General features: G+C 33.8%; 1 protein-coding gene across 4 annotated transcripts in view; it reads right to left on the bottom strand.

The window, feature by feature from the left end:
• Window positions 1–14873, bottom strand: part of LOC118269616 (angiotensin-converting enzyme) — a 220152-nt gene extending 205279 nt beyond the window's left edge. For all 4 annotated transcript variants that reach the window (XM_050706773.1, XM_050706775.1, XM_050706776.1 and 1 more), the window contains exon 1: window positions 14617–14873. The gene's annotated coding sequence lies outside the window, so the exon portion shown is untranslated. The remainder of the gene's footprint in view (window positions 1–14616) is intronic.
• Between the last annotated feature and the right edge of the window lie 1353 nt (window positions 14874–16226).

Below are 16226 nucleotides of genomic sequence, written 5' to 3'. Positions count from 1 at the left end.
GAACCGGAGCCCCAGTAACCCTACTTAACCTATTGGTTACTAGGTCCTAGGTATTTTATCGTGGTCATAAGGTTACTAGGTATCAAAGATGCTGGATCAAGCGTGGTAGAAACGTTTCAAATTGAAACTAACTACCTGTATGCAAATTATTTACGTGTCGTAAAGCGTGTTTTGACGGTCGAGTGAAAAGATAAACGTAACTAGTTAATAACTAATGGAAAATCACACAATCTTTAGTTTTCTTGTACGCTCGTGGTTTTTTTATAAAGCATGAATTGGTGCATTGGCACTTGCAAGACGAAGCTGAAAGTAACCTTGAAAACAAAACCCAGGATGGAAAATATTTGACGATGGTTTTTTTATGGTATAAGCCGGTAAACGAGCAGACGGATCACATGATGTTAAGCAATTGCCGCCGCCCATGGACACCCGAAACACCAGACTCACTCCACCACCTTCACTTACACAACGCAATCGTTGTTTCACGTCGGTTTTCTGTGAGGCCGTGGTATCACTCTGATCGAGCCGGCCCATTCGTGCTGAAGCATGGCTCTCCCACACTTAAATGTGAATGGAATGAGAACCATTTAAGGAATATATCTAGGTAGTTGTACTTCTGTTTACACATGCTAGTGTGTGCCGATACACACTAGCATTCACACATAGCACATCCTACAATATCTTCAGCAATAATCGTAACAAACTGAAAAGCACACACCAACGTACTCAACAGCCTGTTCTCGTGAAAATGTATCGTTATTTTTACGGAACGTTAATTTCACGATACAGCTTTTTTTCTGCGGTGATGCTTGATAGCTTATGTACATATTTGTGGTGTTATTCTGACACGAGCCGGTGGTAACGGATCCAGTAAAATAACGCAACCCGTATTGCCGGAATGGCCCGAATTTAACGGTTCAGAAAACATAATGATCGTGTGAAGGGGCTTCAATAACTTTCGGTTGGATATGCAAACGAGTGCATGTTGTAAACAATGCGAAATGTATCACTTGCGTAAGAATGAAGAGATTTTTAACTGCTTTCCTTACAAGCAATTTAGATACTAGATTCTAAGGTAGCATCACTCCATTACTGTAATATACTGTAATGTACATTAATGTTAGTACATTAATGTAATGTACTAAATTGCTATGTATAGGTAGTAGTCAAGCGAGATATAGATATAGATATACACAAGCCTAGTTATTATAAAATTGATTCCAAAAAACCCCAGATAATTTAATCAATTTTTAAACGAAGGTTTTCCTTGTATTGTGTTCAAGGAAAACCTACTATTAAACGAATACTAACATACCTACTGTGGACACAATAAATACCTACATAATAAGGATGAATGAAATGACGTCACGAGTTGCCATAAATAAATCTGTGACAGTACCAATTCCCGTTAACTAGTTATTTTGTCTTCGAACTGTATAAAGTAAACAGGTTTTAGGCATAGTTAGTTATAAGTAACTATACTCTTAGTAAGCTAAGAGTGTGATGAAGTGGAGCTAAGACGAAAAACTCTTACTTGTGTATTTTCGTTATTAAATGGTTTTGTTAAAATAATCCTGTTTTTTTGTAATTGGCATTTAACCCCGCATCTTGATGTCCAATCGATCTGATATTTGATAAAACCTTTTACATAAATAAAATATAATAGGTAACTACTTACTTGTTTTTTGTTAAAACTAACTACGTAAAACTGTATCGGTACCTACATATTCGATAGAAATCAACCTAACTATACTTTTGACTGAATTATAGAAACAATGTTTAACGTTTGATTTAACTCTACTAACTATTGGCTATTGACTTAACTAAGCCAAATTATTATCAAAACGACTGTAAAAAGTAGGTACGTACTACATCTTTTTTGTGCTGACGATTTTGACAAACATGTAGTTAGGTACATAGACTGACAAACAAATATTGTTCAAACGTCAATCATTATTTGCTCTCATGAATAACTAATAATAATATTTACCTCTTAAGGTACTAAAGAAAAATTACAATAGTTTTACGTACTAGTTACCTTGTTATGCATAAGGAAAATAAAATGTTTATTTTTATAAAATATGTTTTCATTTCTGTAAACATATGGTCATTCATATTGGTCATATTAGTGACTCAAGATAGTCTGAATACTCGTATTTTGCAATTTTAGCGCTTAATCAGGTTTCTTGGTGACTTAAACATGAGATCATATTGGTTTTCCTTTTAAGGTAGGTTTGGTTGAAAAGTACCTTCACACTTTAACCTGACCTTCGAAAGTCGCAGTGAATATTGTAATTATTATCTCGTTTTAAGATCAAAATTCTTAATTATGAGCCAAAATTAACTGATTGCTCGGTCCATGCAAATCCCAAAAAGTTCTAAAACAAACTGTCGCAACAGATAACAATTTTCCGCAACAATTAATCCATATTCCGACGAAGCCATCTTTATTAAGTTCAAACCACGAAATACACGAAAGCTTTCACAACAAATGAACACGTTGATTAAACAAAAGTAACAAAACAATACTAAGTTAGGAACTCAGTAATGGAGTTAGCCTTTTGGGGGTTCACACCTAAACAAACTCTGTCAGTTATCAACACTTGCGAAGGTTCCCCGAGAACAAGCAGACGGTTTTATGTCAACAAAAAACGAAAATTTGGACACTTGGAACTCGGCCAGACAACATACATATAAAAATAGTATAGTATTACACAATCGATATACAAATATTTTAAAGAAAGTACGCGTCGAATTTGTCGCAACAAAATACGCGTGCCGTAGCGACTAGATTCGTTTAACCAACAGCGGGCATTCAACCGAAACTGCGCTGCACGACGATTTAAATGTCGGGAAATTCAAAATAAAACCGCCAAGCGATTGACGAAACAGACAAAATGGTCCCGAGCACACGAGCTGCAGAATTTAAGGCTCCAATTGGGGTTTTACTTCGATACGACAAAATGAGGACTAACCCTCGCGGCTACAAAGAGGTCAAGAGTGCAAACACTTTCATCAAATAGAGGTGACGTGTAGAATTCACTCTTCTATTTCTAATACAATGACCCAATTTGAAAAAGTCATCAAGAGAGTTCAACGGCTCTGGAAGCTAAAATTTTTCCACAGAAAATAAGGAGAAATATTCCAATTTACCTGAACAATTGTGGCTTCCATTAAAATCCATATTTTTCCGTCTTGAGCCAACGTTTTATCTAACAAAAGAATTCGCCTCAATCATTTTTTATCATTTCGAATCACAAATAGCCAAAAAGGAAGTTAAGATTTTATGAATACAAAAAAAAAACTGAATTGAATTTTTTCTTACAGCTGTTATCCCGTTATATTGTTTTATTCATCGAATCAAATGTTAGTCGAAGGAAAATGTTCATCTGCGTTGGTGCGAGTGTTGACACCGATTGTACAGTTATCAACTCCTTTAAATATTTATAAACTGGGAGATTTAGAATTTTTCATGAATCTCGATAAGAGGTGTTTTGAAATACTCTTTGTAAAGTTCTGCTTTGTTGGTTCGGGTGTTGAATATTTTAAACTAGAATAGCGGTCCGCGAACGACTTCATAAAAAGCTTCGCAGTCCATACGCATAAAATATACAAATACAACTGTGCCAGAACGTTCAAAGGACGGGTGTTGAATAAACCTTCGTCCGAAAAACCAACTCATTTGAATTGTTTTTGAGAGTCTGCCAGAAATATACTAAAATAATGTTCAAGTTCTGATTACCGTCTCTCGAACAAAATTATGTTAGTGTGTCAGTTATCTGTTGATGTCACAACGTAATTTGATCTGCAAGACAAATGTCTGTAGGACAGCAATAAATTCGGTAATATTGACAAGCATCTATGCTCTGTGTAAACAAGAATATCTAATTAAATCGAACTACCTACGTATAAGATCGAAATATGTTTAATGACCTAAAATTATTTGTACTGAATGCATCATTAACTTGTTCAAAATGATCTACCTAACTACATACCTAGTTAAACCTTTAACTAACATCAGAAAACTGTTGAAGGCAAATCCTCCACTAATGTAGGTCACCGGTGACCTCCGAGGCAGTTAACGTGTTAAAAATAATAACAAAAACCTTTACATAAATTACCTAAAATAATTTTACAAATAAAGACCAATCAGAAGATGAACAAGCAAGCAATCATTTAAGAATAGATATGACAGTATTAAACCAGCAACTTAATGAAATGAAAGGCCAAGAAAATACGAAGCAAAAAAAAAAATAACCATGACAAAAGACTACGAAGTTTTGGCACGAGAAAAGTATGGATAAACCCGATGCTTCCGTATTGTATCGTAAAGTTATAAGCGCAATCCATCGTATATTCAACTGGAGCCAACTTATGTCTAATAATACTGAGTGGGCGTACAAATGTTATGTCATGTCCATCTTAGTCTTACGAGGGTAAATCGTGACGGTTCTCCGTGCCCATAATACGGTTAGTCAAGTGGTATCGTTGTGAATATGTCTGTCCTCTTGAACGGCCAGTTGCAGAACAGAAAGGACTTTTGGGACTTTCTTCCAGTTATGATGTTGTGAAATCTATAAACTTATTTTTAGCTTGTTTTTGAACCAACTGGAGATATTTGTGCTATGAAAAACTATATTCTACCTGTTTTCGTACTAACTAACTAACTAACTAGATTCTGGTAAATATTGTGATCCCTTAGTACGAGTTTGCTTTAACTACCTTAAACGAAATCGACGAGAGCGCGATCGGCGCTCTGATTGGCTAACGCGGTCTATGACTAGTTAAGACAGATAGTTATTGTTAGGAAAATATAATTTGTGTTGATATTGTTTTTATTTTTCTTTTCTCGCGAAAGAATCCAGCTCATGTCTCGTGATCATCAAGACTTTAGTCAAGAAAATTGTCACATGAAAGCTAGTCTAGTCAAACAAATATATTTTTCTTTTGTATGTATCATCTTATCTTGTTTTCGCGTACAGAATAATGCCACCATAACACGTAGTTTTATGTCCAACGTACCTCAAACATACTTGCCATAAGGAAAAACAGTCCCAGTCCTAGTAGTAAAAATTCACTTCCATTTATGCGGAAGCACGTAGCACATGTCCTTTTTTTATTCAACTCCTAATATTTTTCGCAGATAGAAAAAACGCTAAAGACGCAATTTGTATAATTTCAAAAAGTCTTCAGTTTATGTAATAAGATTTTTGCCAAAGAAAATACAGGTTTTAGGTGATAATACATAGGTACTTTCTTACCGACTATAAAACGAAGAAAATACCAGACGTTGATGTGTTAGACGCGTCGGGAATATTAAACTGGATGGTACAGGTTTAATCAGAACTAAACACGAGCTCTTGGAGTACCCAACTTTTTTATGACGTCATATATTTGTTATATAATACACCTATAAACCACTCGCTTGATCTAGCATTGAACCAGATATAAGAAGATGAAAAAATGTAACGGAGACTTTTTTGGCACTTTAGTTCCTGCCAAGTTTCGATAAAAAAGATTAGTTGCTTAATACAATGCTACATTTTTTGTAACTACATCGATGATCGAGTAGTCTTGATAAGCAAGTTACTATACAAGTACCTACGTAATTTCGGAGTGGATTAACAGGTTCCGTAAAAAAATAATGCCATAGGAAAACAGTTTTGAAAAAATTTGTTAATCGCTTAAGTCTCGAAGTCTAGAAATAGTAGCCAGTGTGTACAACTAAACTTCAATAAATAAAAATTCTATTTGAAGATAAATATCACATTTTCCTCAACAGGTACGATGATATTGGATGTCTATTTTTGGTTTTTAATAGCTACAAACTTACCTATTTTTATTTGGAATCCAATAAGAGTACAAATAAGAATACCTACTACTTTCTAAGTAGTTATGTTACTATAGATAGCAACAAAGCATAAATAATCTAACTACCTGATGTTAAGCAGTGTACACATGTAGCCTCATATAATACCAGAGGCATGCGGAGTGTGTTGCTTTCAACGTGGAAATTATTCATACATATAACTAACTAATAGGGATGATGACAGGAACATAAAACGAAACATTATTTTTAATTAAAAATGAAATGCTAAACAATATAGAATGAAGATCTCTTACGTGAAATAGGTTTATAAGAGATCTTAGTATCAGATCTGAGTATTAAATCGAGTAAAATCTATTAATTAGTTACGTGGGATCGAAAACAGAACTGTTAGTATTTAATATAGCTTTACGGTACACCGGGTAGTACCTGAGTACATCGTGACATTAATCAATAACACCCTAAAATCTCCAAAGACTGTGCTTTACTGCTCGACATTAGCACTGACTGATGTGATGGAGTGGTCACATCACTCGATAACAGAAACTATTCATCTTTTAATAACTAGATAGCCCTTTTTAACTATGTTAACAGTCACATACAGACAGAAATAGAGACATCATATTCTAAATTCTAAAAGCATTTGAAATGTAGGACAACATTCGTTCGAGATCAAAGCATGTGATAAAATATCTTCTTTAATTACCGTTTCGGTTTTACACAATTTTAATGTCACAATAAACTCCAACTGTAGGTAGTTGTTTACGAAGACTGAATTGTTCAATAAAAATGTTTAGTTCTATTTAAATGGTTTTTCACGGGGATTTTGTTTAGAAAACTTGAACTTTTATTTTTAGTTATTTAACCACAAACAAAATACGATTTCGACATAGTTAACTGCATTTTGACATAATTCATCAAAAGTCTCAAAAGGTGACTGCCGCGTTGGTCGAGTGGTCGCAATTAACTAGTTACGACTGCCGGACACGCGGGCCTCGGGTTCGATTACGGGTGTACATTGTACGATGACATTACGTGCCGTAATGTGCACCTCTGTATACCCCTTCGAGGATAAAAAAGCGTGACGTAAACGTCACGTCACGCTTTTCGATGATGCAACTCAACGACGTTGCATCATCCAAGGTCAATGTCAATCCCATAGTTATTATGAGTTTTCTCTCCACAACAAGCAACAAGCGTTTGGATGCCATTTGTTTTTTAAGGGAATCAATCTTCTGAGGACGACCTACTGGATTACCGGGGTTCCGACTTGATGTAGAAGTAGGAACGTGCTAATTTTTAGTCAGTAAGAGTCTGACCTTACCTCTCGCCTCTCCCAAGGCGGGAGAAGTCATTGGATTATATTCCCCCCTCAAAATAGACTCCACCTAACAGACTTGGTACCCTCTAAAACACAGTGACTGAAGTACAATAGTTATGCAGTAACTAGGTACATCTCTAGCAAAACCATGGAACAATATAAGGTGTGATGTTACATTAGGTAACTATAATAAAATATTTCCTTTACATAACAACCAATAATGCTTGGCATTGGCGAGGTGCAAATGATTAAGTAATTTAACAAGGCCACACTCATTAGGATGCTGGCGTATCTTTTCTTGATTCATAACATACTTGTAACACGTGTTTGTAGACCTACGAGTATTAAACTGGTTTTACATTTATATTTAAATATTTAAATGACAAAATATATCAATAGTGACTAGGTAATAAAGATTGAAAAATGACCTGTATAAAATATTCGTCTGGATTTTTGAGATTTTTTAAAGCGTACCACAGAAACACGGAGCCTTACAATCGATAGAGGTACATCGCTTTACTTAATATCCGATCTTCTAACGATAGCTCTGACTATTCAAGATTTTTTTATGGAAAAGCTTAATTAACTACCTAATAGTTTATTCGCACTGTTTATTAAAATTCGAAATGTTACGCTCAGTGCATTAGTAACCTTTTCTAGGTGGCTAATTAGCTAATATCTGTCTAAATAATGTCTTTACTAACTTAATACAAAATGTTAATAACTAATACCTAACTAATTCATAATTAGCAATTATTACTTAGCATCTCATTTTCACAAACCTAATCCTAACTAATAAAGCTAGAATTCAAATGGTAAATTCATAACTCAGAATAATTAGTAAATTCTGAATTGGTAAATGTAATATCGCCAAATATAGGCACCAAGCACAACAAGTAATCCCAAATTATCAATAACAAACTACTAACTAGTCAAAAAATTGTAAACTTTATTACAAAAATATAAGGTTGAAAATGTAATAAAGAAATGTCACCGGTGCATTTACGATTCGCTTCGTGAATAGTGAGCTGATTAGCTACTGATAAGATTAGATTGTTGGTTTGCGACATAGCTACCATGTGTTACTAATGGATAAAAGTCCACTAGGTATAGTCCTGTATATTTTTAGATTTTTATATAACTAGAAACGATAACAAGACGGCATAGTTAGAGGCACATCACTCACTTTACACCACTTGTGTTATAACTAAGTCACAAACGCCGATAACTATAAAGGGCCTTATTGACTTAAACAGGGCATAAATCCAGACCTCATACTTAAACTGAGAAGTTTTTGGAGATCTGATAATAATATAATATTCCGTGTCTAACTTAGAACTTACTAACTAAAACTGTAAAAAAAAAATGCTACGTTATTTTATTTCATACCTAGTTAGTTAATTTATCCAAACAACAACCAACATACGACTATTTTTTCGCAGTCAGGTCCATGATGTTTTAAAAATGTACGAGTAATCCTACATAATCTCATTGCTACATGTAACTAACTATGTACATCAGTTTCCTCAATTTATGTTCAAGCTAAAATACCGTTTTTAGCAACGTTATTGAAGTCGAGATTCCCATAAATATAGTATTTTTTTGCCAAGTCCAAGTTCAACGTCTTTTAAATTGGAATTGCATACATTTTTGCAAAGAATCTTGACTTGAGCTAGAAAGTATATTTTATTTATTTATTAAAATTTGATTTGCATATTTGTTCGAGACGAAAATCTTTGTTATACCAACTACCTATTATAAATGCAAAAGGAAGGTTTGTTTGTTATCTTATTTATACTTAACTATCTAAGTACTCAATCAATCTTCTTGAAATTAGGTTACTAACTATAAAGATATGTACACAAAGCCACAGTAATAAGTATACACCCAACATAACTATAACTATGCAATACCTTTACATGTGTGGGTAATTTTATAGTAATGTGCATAAAAACAAACGTAATAGCCAAACGCCTATTACGCACACAGTTTCATCACGCATACACTTATACTAAATATCATTTTCGTGAGGGTATACGCATTAATTCAATAATGAAATATAAATAAAAACAAGGGTAAACATAAAAACAATACGTAACAAACATTGAATAAATCAAATAAGGAACGATCGAGTTACAAAAATTATACCCATATAAATATAATATCTTCTCATCGATTTTTATGTTATTGAATGAGATACGATATTTAGATTGCTACTTCAATTGCACGTATGGCGCAATGGTTATCGCTTGCGGATAAAGTGATGAGACGCCGGTTCGATCCCAGCATCGCGTTCTTTTTGTAATATTTTTTAAACATTATTGAATGCAAATTTTCTAATGTTTCAATACCTAAATAAAAATTTACAATGTTTGAGGCAACCACGGAACTCTCAGGTTATTTTATTTGGCCCGTTTATGAAGTAACTACCGACAATCCGCAATATTTTTCTTAAACACCCCACATTATAAAAAGTTTGTATTCTTAGTTGTCAGTCTACGAGTATTTATTAATAATTATCCACAACTCATAGTCGTGTTTAACTTAATTTATATCTATCCATACAAAGTTAAAGTTAAACATATAAACATAACATAGTCGATGTTTTGCGGAAGAAGAACATATAAATTATTTGATATTGTAAGGCGATTAAGAATATTGGTGAGTAACAGTTAGACATTATTTTTATATTCTTTACCTATACAAATTACTATTTCAATTTTATTCTTTGTTCTTCACTATTATTTGAGTTTTAAGTTTATAAATAAATTAATTTAACTCAAGTTATTTATAAGTCTATTTATAACAACCTAAGTATCTAAATATATAAAGTTATTTTTATCATATAGTTTATGCTTATCTATTATTTGAGTTTTATGTTTATAAATTAATTAACTTAACTCAAGTTATTTATAAGTCTATTTATAACAACCTAAGTATCTAAATATATAAAGTTATTTTTATCATATAGACCAAATGATTATATTATATGATTGACTCATTTATTTTGTATTCACAGATGAGAAACAAGAAATGCAGTTATGGGTCGGCTGATATGGATATTCTGGAAACATGGGATATAGAATCACGCTAACGACGCGAAATAAGTAAATCCAGAGATGAATTCTTGAAGCCACCACGGTATTGTGCCCGAACGCAAGGTTGATTCGGATTACTTCCAATGCTTTCTTCTCCACGCGCGTAACAACGCGCGCCTATACTGCAATCTGTGATATCACCTTCGTTCTGCTGTTTTACGTTGCAGCAAGTCAGCGCTGAACATAACAATTACAAATCTATAATAGCTCATCGATGAAACAAAACCAATTACAATCTGCTTGGTTGATCTTAATTAAGAAAATAATGTTGTAATTTTACTAAATAAATCATTTGATCATTTGGCAAAAGGTAAAATATAATGGTGTAAAAATGTGTGCGGCCTAATAGGTGTGATTATAGTAAACGAATTACTTTAACTAGTGGAATCATAAGTGTATCAGTTGAATTTATTTTACTTAGTAATTGTAAACCTTATTTATACAGACATAACATTCATAATTGTTTAGCAATGTGAACAAAAACAAATTTTAGTAATAACTGAATACACACGTTGTCGCAATTTGATTTTTTGTCTATTACTAGGAATTTCGAAAGTCTAAAGGAGACGGTGAAGTGATGTTATTGTTAAGCTGTTGGAAATTGTCATAATTTCTTTCCATTTAACATGTTGATTCATTTCACCACTCATTTTAGCCTAATTAAATTTAAATAGCTATAGACTGTGAATGTTAAACGTGTCTGTATTAAATCATTGCACCACGATATTTTTTCATCCAAATTTTTCATGTTTTTTTACTTATTGGACATAATAACAAATAATAAATAATTTTCAATAAAAAATAATGTTGTTTTATTCAGAATCTGTTTCATTAGTAGTTTATATAGTATATATTATAGTTTGATTTTATTATAGAAAACAAAAACAAAACAAAGAAAAACAACATAGTAAATAAATACTCTTGGTTAGATTCGAACCCACATTGTCGTAAACGATGTTTGAAACCGGTTCATTAACCACTCGTCCACGAGCACTACGTCTGTTCAAGTGAAAATGTTTATTGATATCATCGACTGTTAATATGATTAACCTTACCCAAGTATTAAATTATAAAAATACGTATACCGACACAAAAATTATAGTATTTACCAATGTGTGCGTAATAGGCGTTTGGCTATTGCGCTTGTTTTTATGCACATTACTATAAAATTACCCACACATGTAAAGGTATTGCATAGCTATAGTTATGTTGGCTGTATACCGATTAATGTTGCTCGGTGTACCTAGTTGGGAGTAGGAAAACTACACAATACGCGGGAAAAGCAGTGGGTAAAAAAGCAGTGTATTTTTATACATAATTATATATTTTTTAAAACTTTACCCCATAGTTAGTTACTTACTTTTATTTTCTCTAGTGGTCGTGGGTGCGTTTACAAACATACAAGTTCACATTTTCAAAACTACCTACATAGTTAGTTACACGGGAAAACCGCGGGTAAAAACCAGAGTAACATTTTTTTCTCATTTTCGCAAAGATTTTATTCAGTGTAATAACTAGTGTTGTACTCGTACATTGTAGAAATTATAAGCTGAGCTAACTATAGATAATGGTTCGTGAATAACAAATGCGAATAATTAATTTCCTCAATGTTTCCGCCCGTATAATTAGTAGGTAGCTAGTTAGCCGACATTGTGGGATTTCGTACATTATCGAGTGATATTGCAAATGTGATTTTGACAACATAGTCACTACCTAATACGCCTTTAACTGTAGTGTATCCCTTATTGTAATGTTTTGCTAGATAATGTAACTATCAAGCAGAGAAAAAAAGTCGCCCGTAATACGCGTCAAAATCAATGGTAGCACGGAGTCTGTCGTTTATGATGTGATGACGTCTGATAGGGGAAAATGGGAGAAAAAGACATATTGCACCGACCCAAATAGGCATCCCAAGATAAGGGAAAGTAGAAGGGATGATAGAACTCTCCCCTGTTCGTGATAATGGTAACAGCGATATTTTTTTTTGGCCTTCAAAAGTGCCTTGTTAGTTTACTTGAAATAAATTGCGTAAAGTTTAGTGAAATTGAAATGTCAATGCCCCGAGAGTGATTACAATATAACAACTAGGTAATTACTGATAACAATAACTATAATTGAGATGACAAATAACTAGGTAACCATCTTAATACAACATGTTCTAAAGTACCTACACATGATTATCCCGTTCAAAAACTTATGTCAAGAAAATTCTTTACCGAATATCTAAAACTACAAAAGGGTTACAACCTTAGTTGCTCGTCTCACCAGCGTCATTCAAGTAGCCGGTTATTGAGGAAGTATGACAAAACCTCGGGTTTTCGGGTCGGCCTTCCCAATCTCGACAACCCAATCCACAATAACCATTCTATGGCAGTACATAGTGTTCAAGATTTTCTTTTTACGTCACCATAAACGCTTCGAACAGTGAAATGCTAGTTTAGGTTCCCGAAATTCTTCTGTAGTTATTGTTTGATCGATGGTTTTCGGTCTTGAAGATGGATTGTTGTGCTCGATTTTAGGAGATTGCTTATTTATCTACGTAGTGTGGAAAGGATTATTGATATAATATTAGGTTTTGGATAAAAACATACAGTTTTCGTAAAATGAAGGTACCTATTTGTGTATTATGTAATGATGATCAAGGTCGCTTAGAGCTGGTCGATCTGGAACTTGGAAGGCATTGCTAGTTGGTATATTGGACGTCTTTTATATTATACACAATAATTATGATTAGCTAAAAATCACGGTTTACTCGCCAGGTCTGCTGCTCAGTATGTCTCACGATAGTTAGTTATTATAAAAACATAATTATGATCATATGTTAATGACCTTGGGATTTATGCTTTGTAACTACTTTGTACATTGAAAACCGTTTTTAAATTGAATTCTCGAGGTGAGTAACGCATTGAGTTGCTGTCGCGGTTCTCCGGTCGGAATCCCGAATTAATAACTACTTACTTCTATGTTGGTGTTCTGTGGTATGCCTTGATAAAAGACGTGCGTATTAAAGGTATGTAATGGCTTTATGATCTGTGCAATTAGAAGATTCAACACGATCTTGATGTCGGAACGATGACTCGCGGTAATCTCTTGAATTCCTTGAAACCATTTCGTGATTGTACGTAAGCAAAGATGTACATAAATAGTTAGGTATTTAAATTCAACAGTGAATCATTCCAATTTTTTGACATCAGTTCTAACTATTGAACTCTATTGAGATTTTTGATTGAGGTCGGTGATTTTAGACCGTATTTTTTTTGAGGAGATAATCATCCAATGACTTCTACCGCCATGGGCGAGGCGAGAGGGAGTGTCAGACTCTTACTGACTAAAAACCACCCCGTTCCTACTCCTGCTTTTCGAAACGGAACCCCGGTAACCCTCTAGTCAGTCCAGAGCTCAGGATTTTAGATCGTTAGAGGACTTATAGGGCTCATCCAATACCTACGGAAAGAGTAACCTGGGTGGGTGACCAATGTAAGTACCTATTCTAAATTCTATTTGACCACCACCATACGGCACCCTTATCTATCTACCTAAGTAAGTAGCTACACAGTGATCTGTACAACTCGTTTCAAAGATCATGAATATGCATTTAGTTCAGTTAATGCACAATGAAGTGTGGCTAATGGCTTGCAGTAATTAAATTATAAACGGCTTTTAAGATTTAACTAGCTTAAGATGGGAAGGGATAAGATTAGGTGTGCATCTATAAGTATCAGGTAGTTACTTACTTTGTTTAAAATCCGAATTCGATTGCTGTTAAAACGTACCTACATTTATAAGTACGTATGTTGGTACTGTTTATGTTTTTTTTAACGTATAGGTAAACGGGTCGAGGTCAATTAGTGTGTCATGTTTTTTTTTTATTTAAATATTTTCAATCTGACGCATCCATTGCTGACTTTGCGTAGTTATCATTGATTATATTATTATTCATCGTCATAAATCGTGATAATTATAGTCTTTAAGTATATTCATGTCAAGTCAGAGTACAAAATGATAACCTAAGTGCCCTTTGTAGGTAATAATAACTACCTAGTTCCCATTTACTTACGTTCATAAGATTTAAATCTTAATAAATTGCAGTGTCTATAAACTATAAATGAATATCACTATCTTATTGGACGATCATAGATTCTTTACACATAAGTATTAAAACTGCACGAAAGTGTACTTTACTCTCTTGAACATAACCTGTAGTGTTATTGCGATAAAACGTGGCGTAAGTCAACCAGAAATCCCGCGATAAGTTTCTATTTCGAAGAATTTGATAAAGGGTCAGTAAATAAATCATCGTACAAACATAATTAACAAATTCCTACACCAACAAAAGTGAGACAAAACTTCGTTTAAATTCAAATACTCACACTAAACACCGGTCAACTTGTAAATCCGAGTGACGTAAAATAACTTCACAACTTCTCAAAACACACAATAATGACACTGCAGTCGCGAATATCACATAAAGTTGACACTGAATGACGTCATTGTTGCACAAAACATCACTATTTTCAAGTTTTTTACAACACTTCGGATATCGGGATGGCGGTAAAGTCGCGGGAAAATAACGCACACTACGCGTCCATATCACGCGGCGATCGCTCGCAAACTGAATGAATGAATCGAGTATTCGAGTGGCGGACTCGAGACCGGGCGAGACCGACCCGCGTGTAAACTCGATATAGGCGCGTAAACGCGTGACGAGCCTCGAAACACCTCAGAAGGTCGAAGTTCGCACTTTTTTGTACGGATTATGAGAAAATTGTATTTTACGATTATCTTTTGTAATTTTGTATTGAGTTAAAACGGTCACGTAGTCTGTTTACGAACTGGTTCGAACAGTTTTTCATTACGGTACTAGGATTTTTTCAACAAAATTTAGTATACCACACATGCTGTATGCGGTGTTAGGTGTTTTTTTCTGCAAATAATTTTCAAAGGTGTTTGTTTTGATTTTTGCGTCCGAACTCGTCCCTTGGACAATAGAGCTGCGATGAAAAATTTGCGACGGTTCTGTGAATCCGCGTAGGTAGGCAGTACGAGTCACCTCTGCCATTTTAACTGTACAACTGTTTCAGATAATTAAATGTCAAAAGTCAAAACACTGCAGGATGGACTATGAACCACCATTTTTTCCAAACAATAGCAATCTATGTAGTCTATTAGCACAGCACAGTTCACTAAATAATTAAATTCAAATTTGAATTTGAATTCCATTTCATTTTAATTGCTTTGCATAATTCTAAACTCCGTGCTACTACTGAGAAATTTTCGAAAAACCGAGACCCCATGTCCGTTTGATTTAAATTTGAATTACCAATTAATTATTCATAATTACAATTACATAGAAAAATAAAATACAGTGAATTGAGAAATAAGGGGAGAGTCGGCACAATATGCACCAACGCACCTTATTAAAAAACTTTCGATTTCGACAGTCGCGCCTTAAACAGTGAGTTCAGTTAGACATTCTAGTACATTCACAAAGTGATAGGTACCTAATTGGTTTTACAAACGGTAACATATTGCTATGCACCTCCAATAGCATGTCTTGTCAGTTGTCAGACAGTAAAAGTCTGACTTTCTCCTAGTCTAGCCTAGATAAACATCTAGTACATATTGAATACTAGACTAACATCTGTTTAGAACACCATTCACTTGTTAATCTTGTTATAGAAAACAATTTAAACAATCTATAAAATGATAATCCACGATATTACTATAGTAACACTATAGTAATTTTTCACACAAACTGACGTCTCGTTTGTTTTGTTTTATAAAGTTTCCTATTAATATAATTATAAACATAAAATGTTAACTTACATACTAAATCACAATTCCGTCTTCACATAATAACACTTTTACAGTTTATGTAAGCCTTTTAAAGTTTTAAAATAATCAAAATTTGATACTAGCTAAAACGTACTAGCGAAACTGACGTCTTTCTAAGGGATCATCAATTAATACTTGTCCAAGT

Source organism: Spodoptera frugiperda, chromosome 30 (assembly GCF_023101765.2).
Source record: "Spodoptera frugiperda isolate SF20-4 chromosome 30, AGI-APGP_CSIRO_Sfru_2.0, whole genome shotgun sequence".
In the NCBI taxonomy this organism is placed as follows: domain Eukaryota; kingdom Metazoa; phylum Arthropoda; class Insecta; order Lepidoptera; family Noctuidae; genus Spodoptera; species Spodoptera frugiperda.
The sequence above is the reverse complement of the archived record's forward strand: the minus strand, read 5'-3'. Positions and strand labels throughout refer to the sequence as shown.